The sequence below is a fragment of the Spermophilus citellus genome (assembly GCF_964194105.1).
Source record: "Spermophilus citellus genome assembly, chromosome: 8".
In the NCBI taxonomy this organism is placed as follows: domain Eukaryota; kingdom Metazoa; phylum Chordata; class Mammalia; order Rodentia; family Sciuridae; genus Spermophilus; species Spermophilus citellus.
Genome location: NC_138189.1, coordinates 150087772 through 150103193, shown reverse-complemented (window position 1 = coordinate 150103193; position 15422 = coordinate 150087772).

Below are 15422 nucleotides of genomic sequence, written 5' to 3'. Positions count from 1 at the left end.
TTGGTTCAGCCAACTGGCCCAAGCCTCCAATGACTGCCTAAGCCCTAGGAGGGGCTGCCAATCATGACCTGCTGTTGCTTTAAAGGTTGTCTTTGGCTTTATGAGCAATTTTCCATTTCATTCTCAATTATAGCACAGGGCTTTGCAAACAGCTGACTCTGTAAATGTAAGGGCAAGAATAGGTGATATATCAATTGAAGAAAGAAAAAAAAGAGAAAGAAAATAAAATTTTAAAGGGAAGCTTATCATAGAAAGATAACTAAACTAAGTGAGAGTTCTCTATATTAAAATGAAAAGAAAACTTGTAATTTTTATATTTTCTTATTTTGCAGCATCAAAATATCTGATCTCTTTATTATCAAGTATATTGATTGTGAATACAAGAAAGCTTCCTCCAAGATCTCATTAGAGAAGAATACATACACACAAAAACTATCCTGGAAGTTATTGTCAAAAACATCATTACATGTATCACCACTGGCCACTGAGGCGTGGAGTTCCATGATCCCAGTGTTCAATATGCCTATTATCTTGTAAGTTGGGAGTAAGTAAAAAAAAATGCTTTTACAATATGTGTGTGGAATTTGCATGAGAACTAACTTCAGTTAAAAAGCTTAATAATAACTCTCCCTATTTACTCAGGGACATTGATATTCATTTTAAAACAACAATGGTGTCCTTGTGCAGAGGAGGGTTATTAGTCATGGAGGTGGCCTTGGGTACCCAGCCAACTAGAGTCATTCTCACCTGGCACAATTAACTAAATGAATTAAAGGAAGGATATGGGAGATCAAGCTGGGAGTTATTTTTGGTGACTCTTTCTGGTTTAGTCTGCAGTGCATGTGCAAGCATTCTATAGCCCCCAGATATGCACATTGTGCAACTCAAAGTCTGAACTTGCCATATGTGTGCAATTCAGAATTAAAACTAAGTTTCTTACCAATGGCCTTGGATTTTACCTCCAGCATTTGCCAGAATTGAGTGTAAATTAAGGGAAAAGATTAGCATAGACTCTTTCATTCTAACTCCTCTCCAAATCCTGAAGTTAAAGTCTATGAATTGAAAACATTTACTGTTGCTAGAACTGGTTGTCATTTTGTAAGAGTGATAGAGAGAAAACTGCAGATAAGTCATACAATTTGAAGAAGATGTCATGAAGATCTAGTTTTGCTTGGCATCTAGATGTACATATATCATACATTTTCTCTAAAATTAGAATGAAAGTAAAAAAGCTGCTTTATTCACAAAGCAGCTCGATTTCAGCCAGGCAGGGTAGAATTGAGCCATAAGGTCTCATCGATCATGCAGAATTTTGTTTCCTTTTACAATTTAACTATATAAATGCCAAATTTGGTTTCATATGGGGAAATAAGTCTGAGGTTCTGACTGGACAACAGGAGTAAGAGGAAATCTGGAGGAACAGCAAGTTTCTCCTCCGTGTTTTAGCATATCTTATCTTTTCAGAAAAACACATTTGTAACAGTGCATTCTGTCATACTCGGTAGTGGGTCCCTTTGACACCATCATATATGCATAAAATAAAATTGGTCGCTCAGTCCCCCATGTATCCTTAATCATCCCGTGCCCCCCACCCTCACTCTCTTTCTCTTCTCTCCTGGTCTTCCTCTTATTTATTTATTTTTAACTGATGCTTTATAGGCGTGCACCAAGGTGAAACTCACTGTCATATGTTCACATTTCATACAGCATAATCTGGTCAAATTTATTCCACAATTTCTCCCTTTACTCGTCCCTCCTCCCACCCCCTCAACCCCCTTCTTCCACTGTACTGATCTCCCTTCCATTCTCATGAGGTTCCCCTCATCTCCCACTTTTCCTTTATTCTGTCTAACTTCTGCATATGACAGGGAACATTCAACCCTTAAATTCCCAAGTCTGAATTATTTCACTTAGCATGTTCTCTAGTTACATCCACTGACCAGCCAGTGCTATACTTATGTTCTTCTTTATGGCTAAGTAAAACTCCATTGTGCAAATATACCACCTTTTCTTTATCCATTCATCTACGGACCAACACTTAGACTGGTTCCATAATTTGATTACTGTCAATCACACTGCTATAAACATTGATGTGCTTGCAGCACCACAGTGTGCTGATTTTAGTTCTTTTGGATCATTACCAAGAGTGGCACAGCTGGGTCATATGGTGGTTCCATTCCAAGTGTTTTGAGAACTCTCTATACTGCTTTCCAGAGGGATTATATTAATGTGCTTTCCCATCAACATACTTGCCAGTATTTATTACTATTTGTATTCTTGATGATAATCATTTAAACTAGGGTGAGATGAAATCTCAAGGTAGAGTTGGTTCTTTGAAATGATAAACAAGAATGAAAAAACCCTTAGCCAAGCTAACCAAAAGACAGATAGACAAGACTCAAAATAAGAGAATTAGAGATGAAAAAGGAGGTTATCAGCACAGATATCTCTGAAATACAGGGGGTCATTAGAAACTATTTTGAAAATTTATACTCCAATAAACTAGAAAACCAGGAAACATTAAAAAATTTCTGGACACATATAATGTATGAAATTGAACCATAAGGTGACATAAAACCTAAATAGCAATGTAAAGCAATGAGATTGATACCCTAATTAAAGTCTTTCAACAAAGAAAAGGGCAGGTCCAGATGGATTCTCAGCCATGTTCTATCAGACCAGACTGTTAATGAAGAACTAACATGGGTCCTGAAATTATTTCATGAAATAGAAAAGGAAGCAACACTTGACAAGTTCATTCAGTGAAGCCATTGTCACCTAGACACCAAAACCAGATAAAGACACATCAAGGAAAGAGACTACAGACCAATTCCCTAAAGAACATAGATTGAAAAATCATTAATAAAATACTAGCAAGGACTCGGACAACATGGCGGCCAGCGAGGAAACAGCACTGTCAGTGCCTCCGCTGTAACGGGATCAGAAAGAATACACCCACAGGCGTCCTACTGAGAAACCTCTAGCAAAATTCAGCTGAAAGGAGACCTGCCTGGAACTAGTAAGTTTAATTGGAGGTGGCAGCGTGTCCCAGACGCCTGAATCTCGGCAACGCAGAGCTGGGACACAGTCCCGCCGGCTGCCGCCAAATGGCTGCAGCCCACACGTTGCGGTAAACAGAGGAGCGGGCGCTGTCTGCCTGGTCCCACGCCGCGGCTCGGTGAACCGGCCCCAGCCGCTGGTTGCAGCGACCTTGGGGGCGGGCGCTACCTGCCTGGACCCACGCCGCGGCTCGGTGAACCAGCCCCGGCCGCTGGTTGCAGCGACCTTGGGAGCGAGCGCTACCTGCCTGGACCCACGCCGCGGCTCGGTGAACCGGCCCCGGCCGCGGGTTGCAGCGACCTAGGGGGCGGGCGCTACCTGCCTGGACCCACGCCGCAGCTCGGTGAACCGGCCCCGGACGCGGGTTGCAGCGACCTAGGGGGCGGGCGCTACCTGCCTGGACCCACGCTGCGGCTCGGTGAACTGGCCCCGGCCGCTGGTTGCAGCGACCTTGGGAGCGAGCGCTACCTGCCTGGACCCACGCCGCGGCTCGGTGAACCGGCCCCGGCCGCTGGTTGTAGCGACCTTGGGAGTGGGCGCTACCTGCCTGGACCCACGCCGGCGGCTCTGGGAACCGGCCCCTGCCGCTGCCCATACGTTGCAGTGATCGTGGGAGCGGGCGAGGCCTGCCTGGACCCACGCTGGCAGCTCTGTGAACCTCCGCCAACAGCTGCTCACACGTTGCAGCCAGCTTAGGAGCGCTGCCTGCCTGGGCCCCCGCCCATTGGGCTCTGTGAGTGGTCGTCAGCTGCCGCCAAACGCCCGCTGCCCACACGTTGCAGCGACAGTGGGGACGGGCGCTGCCTGCCAGGGCCCGAGCCCGTCCAGCTCTGTAAATTGACACCAGCCGCAGACAGGCGGCCGCTGCCCACATGCTGCAGTGAGTGGGGGAGAGGGCACTGCCTGCCCGGCTCCAGCAGGCCCAGATCTGTGAACCCCCTCTGGAGGTGCAGGGCTCCAGACGACCACATCCAAACTGCCAGCCCAGCGCCACAAACGACCCCCGCCGGGCTCGGCAACAGGCCCCGCCCACAGGGCGAAAAGCAGGAGTGGAGACCCGCCCAGTCCGGGAGGAAGATCTGCTGCACAGAGATTGAATCCCGACCACTGAGAGGAGGAACTTGGCCCGGTGGCCACAGCGCCATCTACTGGAAGAACAGTTAATCGCACTCTAGGACTGCATTTATAAATATATTTTTTTCTTGTTTTTTTTTTTTATTTTATTTTATTTTTTTTTTATTAATTTTTTTTATTATTATTATTATTTTTTTTTATTGTTGCTGTCTTTTTAAAGGATATTTTTAATCCATTTTATCTTATCATATTTTATTCCATTTTTAAACTTCATCTCTCATTTCTATTATTATTATTTGTCCTTAAATTCTCTTTAATTCTCTATCCTTTTCTCTCTTTCCTTCTTTTCCTCTGTCTTTACATTTCTTTTCAATTTTCTTATTCCCCATTCCTTGAATTCTACCTGCTTACTCTCATTCTCTTTAGTGACCACCTCCCTTCCCTTCTAATACCTTTCATCCCAAGCATCAAATAAATTTATAGGAGTAAACAATAGCTCAACAGTCAAACAGAACAAGAAGCAACATGAACAGCTTCAAAAGGCAAGGAAGAAAAGGAGTACAAACAATGCAGGATAGCCTAAATATTCAGGAGGACCTAGAGTCATCAGAAAAATGGTCATACAAAGAGCTCAAGGAACACCTTAGACAGATGGAACGGAACCTTAAAGAGGATATGAGACAGCAAATTCAAGCAGCGAAAGAACACATTGAGAATGTATTACATAAACAGATAAAAGAAGAAGTTAAGCATCTGTATCAGGAGATAGAGATTATAAAAAAGAATCAAACGATAATCTTAGAAGTGAAGGAAACTATAAACCAAATTAAAAACTCAAATGAGAGTATCACTAACAGAATGGAGCAAGTAGAAGCCAGAACTTCAGATAATGAAGACAAAATATATCATCTTGAAAAGAGTCTAGCCAACATTGATAGGACGGTTAAAAACCACGAGAGAAACATCCAAGAGATATGGGACAACATAAAAAAAACAAATTTAAGAGTGATCGGGATAGAGGAAGGGATAGAGAGTCAAACCAAGGGAATGAGTAACCTGCTAAAAGAAATAATTACAGAAAACTTTCCAGAAATAAAAAAGGAAACAGATATACAAATTGAAGATGCATACAGGACACCGAGCACACAAAATCACAGTAGACCAACGCCAAGACACATTGTTATGAAGATATCAAATATACAGAACAAAGAGAAAATATTAAAAGCTGCAAGAGAAAAGAGACAGATTACATTCAGGGGTAAACAAATAAGATTAACAATGGATTTTTCATCACATACGCTGAAAGCGAGAAGATCCTGGAACAACATATTTCAAACACTGAAAGACAATGGATGCCAACCAAGAATTCTGTATCCAGCAAAATTAAGCTTCAGGTACGACAACGAAATAAAAATCTTTCATGATAAACAAAAGCTAAAAGAATTTGTAGCCAGAAAACCAGCATTGCAAAGCATCTTGAACAAAACACTACACGAGGAAGAAGTGAATAACAATAACCAAAGCCAACAATGGGAAGTACCTCAATAAGGACAGATGGTGGGGGGAAAGCTAACAATGGAGAAACAAACTAAACTATAAAAAAAAAAAGAGATAAATAATCAAACATGGCTGGAAGTACAAAATATACATCAATAGTAACTCTAAATGTTAATGGTTTAAACTCTCCAATAAAGCGACATAGGCTGGTAACATGGATTAAAAAAACAAATCCAACAATATGCTGCCTCCAGGAGACACATCTGACTGGAAAAGACGTACACAGGCTGAAGGTGAAAGGTTGGGAAAAAATATATCACACACACGGTCCTCGCAAGCAAGCAGGCGTGGCCATCCTCATATCGAATAAAATCGACTTCAAGACTAAATCAATCCAAAGGGATAAGGAAGGACATTATATACTGTTAAAAGGAACCATTCACCAACAAGATATAACAATTATCAATATTTATGCACCAAACAATGGTGCTGCGACGTTCATAAAACAAATTCTCCTCAAGTTCAAGAATCAAATAGACCACAACACAATAATTATGGGTGACTTCAACACACCTCTCTCACCATTGGACAGATCCTCCAAACAAAAGTTGAATAAAGAAACTATAGAACTCAATATCACAATTAATAACCTAGACTTAACTGACATATATAGAATATATCAACCATCTTCTAGTGTATATACGTTTTTCTCAGCAGCACATGGATCCTTCTCAAAAATAGACCATATATTATGCCATAGGGCAACCCTTAGTAAATATAAAGGGGTGGAGATAATACCATGCACTTTATCCGACCATAGTGGAATGAAACTGGTAATTAATGATAAAAGAAGGAAGGGAAAATCCTATATCACATGGAAAATGAACAATATGTTACTTAATGATCAATGGGTTACAGAAGACATAAAGGAGGAAATCAAAAAATTCTTAGAGATAAATGAAAACACAGATACAACATATCGAAATCTATGGGACACAATGAAAGCCGTTTTAAGAGGGAAATTCATCTCCTGGAGGTCATTCCTTAGAAAAAAGAAAAACCAACAAATAAATGAACTCACACTTCATCTCAAAGCCCTAGAAAAGGAAGAACAAAACAACAACAAATGCAGCAAAAGGCAAGAAATAATTAAAATCAGAGCAGAAATCAATGAAATTGAAACAAAAGAAACTATTGAAAAAATTAACAAAACTAAAAGGTGGTTCTTCGAAAAAATAAATAAGATTGATAGACCCTTAGCCATGCTAACGAAGAGGAGAGAGAACTCAAATCACTAACATACGGGATGAAAAAGGCAATATCACAACAGATGCTACAGAAATACAGAAGATAATTAGAAATTATTTTGAAAACCTATATTCCTATAAAATTGAGGATAGTGAGGACATCGAGAAATTTCTTAAGACATATGATTTGCCCAAACTGAGTCAGGAGGATACACACAATTTGAACAGACCAATATCAATGGATGAAATTGAAGAAGCCATCAAAAGACTACCAACCAAGAAAAGCCCAGGACCGGATGGGTATACAGCGGAGTTTTACAAAACCTTTAAAGAAGAATTAATACCAATACTTTTCAAGTTATTCCAGGAAATAGAAAAAGAGGGAGCTCTTCCAAACTCATTCTATGAGGCAAACATCACCCTGATTCCGAAACCAGACAAAGACACCTCAAAGAAAGAAAACTACAGACCAATATCTCTGATGAACATAGATGCAAAAATCCTCAATAAAATAATGGCAAATCGGATACAAAGACACATTAAAAAAATTGTGCACCATGATCAAGTAGGATTCATCCCTGGGATGCAAGGATGGTTCAATATACGGAAATCAATAAATGTCATCCACCATATAAATAGACTTAAAGATAAGAACCATATGATCATCTCAATAGATGCAGAAAAAGCATTTGACAAAGTACAGCATCCCTTTATGTTCAAAACATTAGAAAAAATAGGGATAACGGGAACTTACCTCAACATTGTAAAAGCTATCTATGCTAAGCCTCAGGCTAGCATCATTCTGAATGGAGAAAAATTGAAGGCATTCCCTCTAAAATCTGGAACAAGACAAGGATGCCCGCTCTCACCACTTCTGTTCAACATAGTTCTAGAAACACTGGCCAGAGCAATTAGACAGACGAAAGAAATTAAAGGCATAAAAATTGGAAAAGAAGAACTTAAATTATCACTATTTGCAGATGACATGATTCTATACCTAGAAGACCCAAAAGGGTCTACAAAAAAACTACTAGAACTAATAAATGAATTCAGCAAAGTGGCAGGATATAAAATCAACACGCATAAATCAAAGGCATTTCTGTATATCAGCGACAAAACTTCTGAAACGGAAATGAGGAAAAACACTCCATTCACAATATCCTCAAAAATAATAAATACTTGGGAATCAACCTAACAAAAGAGGTGAAAGATTTATACAATGAAAACTACAGAACCCTAAAGAAAGAAATAGAAGAGGATCTTAGAAGATGGAAAAATATACCCTGTTCATGGATAGGCAGAACTAACATCATCAAAATGGCGATATTACCAAAAGTTCTCTATAGGTTTAATGCAATGCCAATCAAAATCCCAATGGCACTTCTTGTAGAAATAGATAAAGCAATCATGAAATTCATATGGAAAAATAAAAGACCCAGAATAGCAAAAGCAATACTAAGCAGGAAGAGTGAATCAGGCGGTATTGCAATACCAGACTTCAAACTATATTACAGAGCAATAGTAACAAAAACAGCATGGTACTGGTACCAAAACAGGCGGGTGGACCAATGGTACAGAATAGAGGACAAAGAGACTAACCCACAAAGTTACAACTACCTTATATTTGATAAAGGGGCTAAAAGCAAGCAATGGAGGAAGGATAGCATCTTCAACAAATGGTGTTGGGAAAACTGGAAATTCATATGCAACAAAATGAAACTAAACCCTCTCCTCTCACCATGTACAAAAGTTAACTCAAAATGGATCAAAGACCTTGATATCAAAACAGAGACTCTGCGTCTGATAGAAGAAAAAGTTGGCTCCGATCTACATATTGTAGGGTCAGGCCCCAAATTCCTTAATAGGACACCCATAGCACAAGAGGTAATAACAAGAATCAACAATTGGGACTTACTTAAACTAAAAAGTTTTTTCTCAGCAAGAGAAACAATAAGAGAGGTAAATAGGGAGCCTACATCCTGGGAACAAATTTTTACTCCTCACACTTCAGATAGAGCCCTAATATCCAGAGTATACAAAGAACTCAAAAAATTAGACAACAAGATAACAAATAACCCAATCAACAAATGGGCCAAGGACCTGAACAGACACTTCTCAGAGGAGGACATACAATCAATCAACAAGTACATGAAAAAATGCTCACCATCGCTAGTAGTCAGAGAAATGCAAATCAAAACCACCCTAAGATACCATCTCACTCCAGTAAGATTGGCAGCCATTATGAAGTCCAACAACAACAAGTGCTGGCGAGGATACGGGAAAAGGGTACTCTTGTACATTGCTGGTGGGACTGCAAATTGGTTCGGCCACTTTGGAAAGCAGTATGGAGATTCCTGGGAAAGCTGGGAATGGAACCACCATTTGACCCTGCTATTGCCCTTCTCGGACTATTCCCTGAAGACCTAAAAGGAGCGTACTACAGGGATACTGCCACATCAATGTTCATAGCAGCACAATTCACAATAGCTAGACTGTGGAAACAACCCAGATGCCCTTCAATGGATGAATGGATTAAAAAAATGTGGCATCTATACACCATGGAGTATTACGCAGCACTAAAAAATGACAAAATCATGGAATTCGCAGGGAAATGGATGGCACTAGAGCAGATTATGCTTAGTGAAGCTAGCCAATCCCTAAAAAACAAATACAAAATGACTTCTTTGATATAATGAGAGCAATTAAGATTAGAGAAGGGAGGAAGAGCAAGAAGAAAAGACTAGCAATAAACAGAGACATGAAGGGGGAGGGAAAGGGAAAGAAAATGGGAATTACATGGAAATGGAGGGAGAGCCGCATTGTTATACAAAAATACATATAAGAGGCTGTGAGGGGAATGGGAAAATTAATAAGGAGAGAAATAAATTACAGTGGATGGGGTAGATAGAGAGGATGGGAGGGGAGGGGAGGGGAGGGGGGATAGTATAGGATAGGAAAGGTAGCAGAATACAACAGTTACTAATATGGCATTTTGTAAAAATGGGGATATGTAACTGATATGATTTTGAAATCTGCGTTGGGGGTAAAAATGGGAGCTCATAACTCACTCAAAGCTTATGTAAGAAATATGCTTTGTCAAGAGCTTTGTAATGTTTTGAACAACCAATAAAAAAAAAATATTTGGATAGGAAAGGTAGCAGAATAAAAAAAAATAAAAATAAAATAAAATACTAGCAAACTACATTTAAAATGCATTAAAAACACAATGCCCCAAAATCAAGCATGTTTCATACCTTGCTTAATCAAGATTGGTTCAACATATGAATATTGACAAATGTTATGTACTACTTAAATAGAAATAAGGTCAAGAATCACATGATACTTTCAGTAGAAGCAGAAAAAAGCCTTTAGCACATTTTATCTTAATCCCCATCCTGTTTAGTATTTTTGTAGAGCTGTTTATTTTTCTCCCTTTATCCTATTACATCTCTATCAGTGTCAAAAGACAACATTACAACAAATTTAATTAGATCTAATTGTTTTTTATTCATGGTTCATAATTTGGCACTCTGCATCCTCCAAAACAGAATGAGAGCTCCACTGCTCACTGGAGGAACAGTTGGTATTTTAAGATGGGAACAAGGAACAGCATAATAGGATGGGAAAAAAATGCCTGATTACCATCAGGGTAACTTGTCTGCAGTGGTTCAGGCAGAGGGTACTTCCTTACTAATCTGACTCAGAGGCCTGGAAACTCCTGTGCTCAGGAGAAACTGGTCAGATTTGTTATCTGCCTGCTTCCTGAAAGTCTCAGTCAGCTTTCCCAGTATTTACCCTGACTGAGAACATTCTGGCTTACTGGGGCCCAGTGGAGAAGCTCAGCCCAAACCAATGGCCTCCCACAATTTTGATTAACATCAGAAAAGTAAAACTCATATCACCTAAATTCCTCAGTTTGTAGCTACATTAAAAGACTGAACAGAATATTTGGAAATGGGTAAATTAATGTCAAGTCTAACACAGAGATTAGCATTGAGATCCAAACAACTCTGGAATCACCAGGACCTGACTCTGAATTTTGTTTCTACAGCTTTATGAGATGTATGAACTTGGGTAGACGCTTACCTTCCCCAGACCTCTGTTTCATCTTGTCACTATTAAAAACAGCATTTCTTAACTATGTCATTACTATGCATGTACCACATACAACGAAAGTATTTAGAACAAGACAAAATAACAATTAATGGCTCTCAGCAATTTCTACAACTTCAATGATCTATTATGTGATACCTTTTATAGAACTAGTTGTAGGTATTCACATAAATACACAGATATGCACATACACTTCATTAAGATATTCAAGAACCTCTCCATCAATGTAACACTTTTGATCTAATTTGTAATCGTTGGTTGTAAATATCAAGACCTTCCATAGTTGAGAAGTGGAACATACCAGCCAATACAGAATTTTCACAGCAGATCACCAGTGGGCCTGGGACAGTGCTCTCCCCCTTATGGAGCCATGATTCTGTTTCTTCTGATCTATCTATTGCCTGACTGAGAATCCAAAATCCAAAATTTCAGTTTGAATTTCAATTCAAAACTTTATGTCTATCCAGTGTTTTTCTCTTCCTGTCTGTTTGATCTTCAGACCGTAGCTTAGGCTACTCCCTGAATATGCCAAAGTCCCTTGTCTACATGAAAATGCTAATTGGAACTTGTTGTCCTAGTATGAGCCCCATCTGTTTCCTCTGGCTGGTAAATCTGGTTTGCAGATTTGAGGTCTGCTTGCCCATCTTGTTGCAGCCCATGATTTAACATGCATTTACATCAGTATGTGCACATATTCCACACGTATGTATGTGTGAAAGTAACCAGAGATTAAACTAGAAGTTTCTCAAATGGCACAGCGTGATTATCCACTCCACTGTGTTTTCCTAATAATTTAAAAAGTAAGAATATATTTCATTCATGAAGGATAAATAATTCGGGTATATTAAAGACTATATCATAACTAGTCTGGCACATTGGCAAACTATTACTATTTATGAATGGAATAATCTGCTATTTTGAATTTTCTTTTGTCTACTGAAACTTACCATCATTACTACTATAAATTTAATACACAACCTGTCACAGAGGGCCACAATTCAGTTTGAACAAAGAACCATACATTGGAGCTCAAGATTATATCATGAAATTTTAGATTGTAAGTAGGGAAGAGATGGTTTGTAGATTATATTTCAGAGTCCATGGGTCCATTTTGTTAAGACCAGTCATCTAATGTGCTAAACCATTGTCTCAGACTTAGTCCCTCTTAATCCTATTTTGCAAATATCTATCTCTTATGTGCATACTTGAGTGCAACTGATGTATTTTTTTCTCTGTAACTTCGATGAGGGAAAGTAAGTAGAATATTTTTATAGAGAACATAAAATCTACTTTTATAGGCTTATTTTGTTGGCATGTTAGAGTTGGTCTGTGCCAAGACAATTACTGCTTTGTTTTTAAATTTTTAGTGTTTGGATCCTGCAAATATGGCATAAATAAATGCCTACAAAATAAACTGAGCTTTAATTGTAAAGAAACTGTAATTATAACCTGTCTGAGTTTATACAGGGTGCTGTAACAAAATACTATACAATAGGTAGCTTATAAAAAACAACACTTGATTTCTGTCAAGTTTGGAGGCTGGGGAAGCCTGCAGATTCCATGTATTAAGGGACCATGTGCAACCTGCTCTCAGAAATCTCCTTCATGCGGCACTAATATCATTCTTGAAGGTCCCCCCTCATGACAATCACTGCCAAAAGACTCCGCCTCCATCACCTGGGGATCAGAATTCCAACACATGAATCAATGATCTTCTACTAAAATACTTATTTTATGAAAAAAAATCATCAGTAAAAGTAGTAATCAATAATTCAGTAAGTATTCAAAACAGGCTAAAATTAAATAATTCAAATATATTCAAGGAGATTGAATGAATTTCCTCGGCTCATCCAGGTCCTTAGCTGAACCTTCACAGAGCTGTGCCATGAGCATTCCACACAGTTTGCCCAGATGCTCAAGGATAAGTAGAGAAGCAAACCAGCCATGGCACAGGCCTCACGCATCTGTCACTGTGCACTATTCCAACTGGAGTTCGTTTCTGGAAGGTTTCCCTTTTTCTGTCCCTTGCTTCCTGTGAGAAGTTCACCCCACTTGTTGGCACTTACTCTGGGGCTTGGATTTCTCTCCAAACAATGCTTGCTTCCTTCACTCTGGGTTTTGTTTAGGTCTGACTCACAGCCTGCACACACCGACAGCCTCCCTCGGCATGGAGCAGTAAGCAGATGGAACCCATTTCCCAGACATTTTCACTGACACGGAATTCAAAGAACAGACACCTCCTCAAACCCACTCCTGAAAACATGCCTCACAAGCCCTCACCACCTTCCTGTGTTCTCAGAGTCAGCCGCTTGGGCTGACATCTCTGGGGTCAGCCCCAATAAAGAGACCTGTTCAGGGGCTGGGAACCTGGCCAACAGATGGGGCCTGCTTCCATTTTAGATGGGAACAACTTAGAGAGCTCTCCCTCTCCATTCTTCTGAGGGCCTTTTTTTTTTTCTGTTTTCAAATCAACTGTATCTTCTCTTTTGCAGCTTTGTTAGGGCAGAGTCACAGTATGCATAGACACAGGAAGGAGCATATAAACTTTAAAGGGAATGCAGTACTCTGCTAAAAATCCCACTTAAGTGTTTTGGAAAAGCAGATGAACACACCCAGCAAACACAAGCACAAGTGAAGAATTAAACGCGGCTGGCACTGGACTTGTTGGACACTCATTCACCTTCGTAATGGCCAAGAGACTCCTCTCTTATTACACGAAGTTAACTTGAGACAGTTTAAAACCATTCTACTTACCAAACGTCATTCATATACAAATGTAATCATTGAGTGTAATTTGACTTCTGTTGCTGCATCTCAGCATTATATGGATATTATCTAGTTTCACATAGTCTCCTTCATTGTGAAGACCATCGTCTTAACATTTGCTCACACACACACTTAATAAAAGGATTACTCACCATTTCCATGCAACCAACTGGTAAAGTACTTGCTCCTTCCGGTTTACTAGGAGCTTATAGTTTCTAAGTATAGTGAGATTTTATGTCTGCTTTCAACCATGGCTTTATTATTTGCTGAATCTAAAACTTTTTGGAAAGATTTTTTTCTTTTTTTTTAAGGAATGCAAAGAATAATGTTTGAGATTGCACAAAAATTCAAAGATTTGGTTCTTTTCCAACCCAGGTAGCTTCAATCATTTCTTAAAATATAATCTAAAACAGATGATTACATTAGGACATATAAAAAATGATGTATAGTTTAGTGCCAAAGAGATAAAAAGATTAACCAAATCATTATGATTTAATACATGAAAATTGTATCCTTTATCATTAAAATATGAGAAACTCTTGCAAAACATTATACAAAATAAATAATCACTGGAGTATGTATTAAAAACAAATAAATAATCCATCTTCAGTCTGTTAATCGGGCAGTTAAGGAGACACCCACCAATGGAGAAATTCTTTAAGAAGCCCAAGTTTTTTAAATGCTAGAAACAGGAAAAGCAACTTCAAGACGGTTCAGCAATGTCAGTTATGAAAGCCAGTCCTCTGAATAATATGTGCCCATGGACGAAGCCCTGTTGCCCACTGAGAAGAGCAATGTCTTCAGCCAGACCCAACACGTGTCCAGTAAACGGGCACCTGAACTTTGTGGTCCTTATGAGTTTAAGTGACAGTGAATCATGGTGCTTCACTGTATTTAGGCTTAACATCTTTTTTGAGAATATGGCCATAAGTAAAAAAAATGTTATTTTATAATAGATATTCAACATTTTTAATACCTTTCAATGCACCCAATGTTCCTAATATCAAAGAGAGCATAAATGATAAAAAATGAAGAAGTGAATTTTTAAAGTAATATATTATAGTGGGGAAGAGTAACATCAACACCCTATTATTTTTATTACCATTAAAATCATTGATACAATCATTCATTAATTAGTAATTGTATCCACATACAAAAACTCACAAAAATTCAATTTGGTTCTAAAATGTAGTCTTATATATATTTTTTAAATATAAAATGCATCAGAGGATAAAATTGGGGTCCTTTGTCACCTTTCCTGGATTAAGATAAGTTAAGAAAATAGGCTGCATAAACCTATTTAGACAATAAAGATGGGAATACTATATTAGAAATCACACTCTCAATGTATGGAATAAAAATTAATAATGTGGGCATGTATATATAGTTTCTCAGGTATCATTTCTTATGATGGTCTTATTTATAAATATCTACTGAGTATGCTTATGGTAATGTGATCTATTCTGTTTTAAAAATGCACTTGCTTTTCTAAATTATATTTACTGAAAATGTTCAGAAGAAGACTGGTATTCTTAAGCCTAAATTCATTTTATGTTGTAATAGATGCTCCATCACTCTAGGCTAGCAAGCATTTGAGATGCTTGCTCTTCCTTCATCCCACCCATCTAGATGTTATTGATAAATACATGCTTTCAAGGAGGTCAT